This window comes from Gossypium hirsutum, chromosome A03 (assembly GCF_007990345.1).
Source record: "Gossypium hirsutum isolate 1008001.06 chromosome A03, Gossypium_hirsutum_v2.1, whole genome shotgun sequence".
In the NCBI taxonomy this organism is placed as follows: domain Eukaryota; kingdom Viridiplantae; phylum Streptophyta; class Magnoliopsida; order Malvales; family Malvaceae; genus Gossypium; species Gossypium hirsutum.
The window spans coordinates 13,618,279-13,621,207 of record NC_053426.1 but is presented as its reverse complement, the minus strand read 5'-3'; positions in this window follow the sequence as shown (position 1 = coordinate 13,621,207).

The window sequence follows — 2,929 nt, the reverse complement described above, 5'->3', positions numbered from 1 at the left end:
CATTTTCATGCTACCCGGGTGGACGGACTAACGACCACTATGTGCCTCTCAAAGAATCTTCTGAATAATCTCATTACCCTTAGGTACACAAACTCTATCTTTGAATATTAAACATCCCTCGGAACTAATACAAAAATCTAATTCAATTCCCAACTCACATTGAGTCCTTTTGGCTTGTAATTTCTCATCACCTTTCTGAGCTTCTCGGATCTCTTGAAGAAATGTCGGTCTAGCTCTCAACTGTGCTAGAACCGAACCATCATCAGAAAAAGCCAAATTGGCATTCATTGCCTTCAACACAAATAGTGATTTTCTACTCAATGCATAGCGACAACGTTCGCCTTTCCCAGATAGTAGTCGATAATCAATTCGTAGTCCTTTATCAGCTCTAACCATCGTCGTTGTCGTAGATTCAATTCCTTTTGAGTCATCAAGTACTTTAAGTTCTTATGGTCGGTAAATACTCGACATTTCTCTCCATACAAATGGTATCTCCAAATTTTTAGTGCGAACACGATGGCGGCCAACTCTAAATCATGCGTCGGGTAGTTTTTCTCATGTGGCTTCAGTTGTCTTGAAGCGTAAGCTATGACCTTACCTTCTTGCATAAGCACGCACCCCAAACCATTTAAGGAGGTGTCGCTATATACTACAAACTCCTTGCCCGACTCCGGTTGCACTAACACTGGGGTTTCGGTCAGCAAAGCTTTTAATTTCTCGAAACTCTACCAGCACTTTTCTGTCCATTGAAACTTGACATCCTTTTGTAGTAGTCTCGTCATCGGCGTAGCTATCAGAAGAGAATTCATTTACAAACCGTCTATAGTATCTGGCCAAACCCAAAAAGCTTCGAACCTCTGTCACATTCTTCGGAGGTTTCTATTCAACAATAGCCGAGATATTACTTGGGTCAACTTGGATCCCATCTCCTGACACAAGATGTCCTAGAAAATTGATCTTCTTAAGCCAAAATTTACTCTTACCGAACTTGGCATACAATCTCTTGTCTCTCAAGGTTTGCAACACAACTCTCAGATGCTCTGTGTGCTCGCTCTTATTACGCGAATAAATCAATATTTCTTTGATAAATACAACGACAAACTTATCCAAATATGGCCTAAAAATGCAGTCCATCAGATCTATAAATACTGTTAGGGCATTAGTCAAACAAAAAGGCATAACAAGGAATTCATAATGCCCATATCTCATCCGAAAAACAGTCTTTGGTACATCTTGCTCTTTTACTCTTAACTGGTAGTACCTGGATCTTAGATCAATCTTGGAAAATATAGTAGTCCCCTTCAACTGATCAATCAGATCACCGATCCTTGGCAAAGGGTATTTGTTCTTCACTGTTACCTTGTTGAGCTGCCTATAGTCGATGCATAGCCTCATCGATCCATCTTTCTTTTTCACAAAGAGTACTGGAGCACCCCACGGTGAAAAACTCAGTCTCACAAAGCCCTTATCCGTTAGCTCTTGTAACTGTGCTTTCAACTCTTTTAACTCGGTTGGAGTCATCTTATACAGAGCAATCGAGATGGGTGTCATACTGGGAACCAACTCAAACCCTCACTGGAGGTAATCCGAGTAATTCTTCCAGGAACACGTCTGTAAACTCACAGACCATTGGTACCGATTCAATCTTCAACTTAGATAGTTGAGTATTCAACACAAAAGCTAGATAGGTCTCATATCCTTTCCTCAAATATTTCTCAGTAGTTAAAGACGATATTACTACAGACATATTATCTGATCCATCCGGTCCAACTCGAAGAACATTCCCACCTTTACATTTTAACTCAATAACTTTCCTCCCACAGTCCACTACGACACTATGAGAAGTTAACCAATCCATCCCAAGGATTACGTTAAATTCATTAAATGGAAATAACATTAAGTTAGCCGGAAAACAATGACCTCTAATTGTCAAAGGACAATTCTTACACACTTGGTCCACTAATACATATTTGCCTAAAGGGCTAGACACTTTGATCACAAACTTAGTGGACTCTACTAGCATGCTCATATGAGGTACCAATTCCATACAAATATATGAGTGGGTAGATCCCGGGTCAATTAAAGCAACAACAATTATATCATGGATAGAAAAAGTACCCGTGATCACATTCGGAGACTCTGCCTCTTCCCGAGCTCGAATAGCATAAGTCCTTGCAAGCACTTTGCCCTCGGACCTCACTGCAGCGTCTCTGGGTACACTAGAAGCCCCGTTCCCCTGGTTCTTTTGTGGTCTACCCCTCAATGGAGCACTACTTGCCTTTACTTCTTGCTTTCTCTCTCCCATCTCAGGGTAATCATGAATAAAGTGGTCTAGTGACCCACACTTATAGCAACCCCTCTCGTTTCCTCTGCACTCACCAAAATAACGCCTGCAACACTGCGAGCATTCTGACCAATTTGGCTGAGCACTATTGAAACTCGCGACAGAAGCGGTCTGGGCTCTAGAGGTTGCGTTCTACCAGTTCTTATTTTTATTTGAAAACCCCACCGAAACATTCAATCGGGTAGCAAAATCTTTTGATCTTTTAGACGAGGACTGATATGATTTCCCCATCTGTCTATTCTTTGAATCTCGTGACTCAATAGTTGCTTTTCTCCTTTCTTTTACTAGCTCCTCAGCCTTGCATGCTCTCTCGACGAGTACTACAAATTCTCTTATCTCTAAGTTGCCAACAAACACTCGGATGTCTTCATTAAGTCCATTCTCAAACCTCTTACACATAGTAGCTTCAGTGGATACACATTCCCGCGCATATTTGCTGAGTTTCACAAACTCTCATTCATACTCCATCACAGTCTTATTACCTTGCTACAACTCTAAAAATTTCTTCCTTTTTTTATCCATGAACTTCTGGCTAATATACTTTTTTTCGAAACTCTTCTTGGAAAAATTCCCAAGTTACTCTTT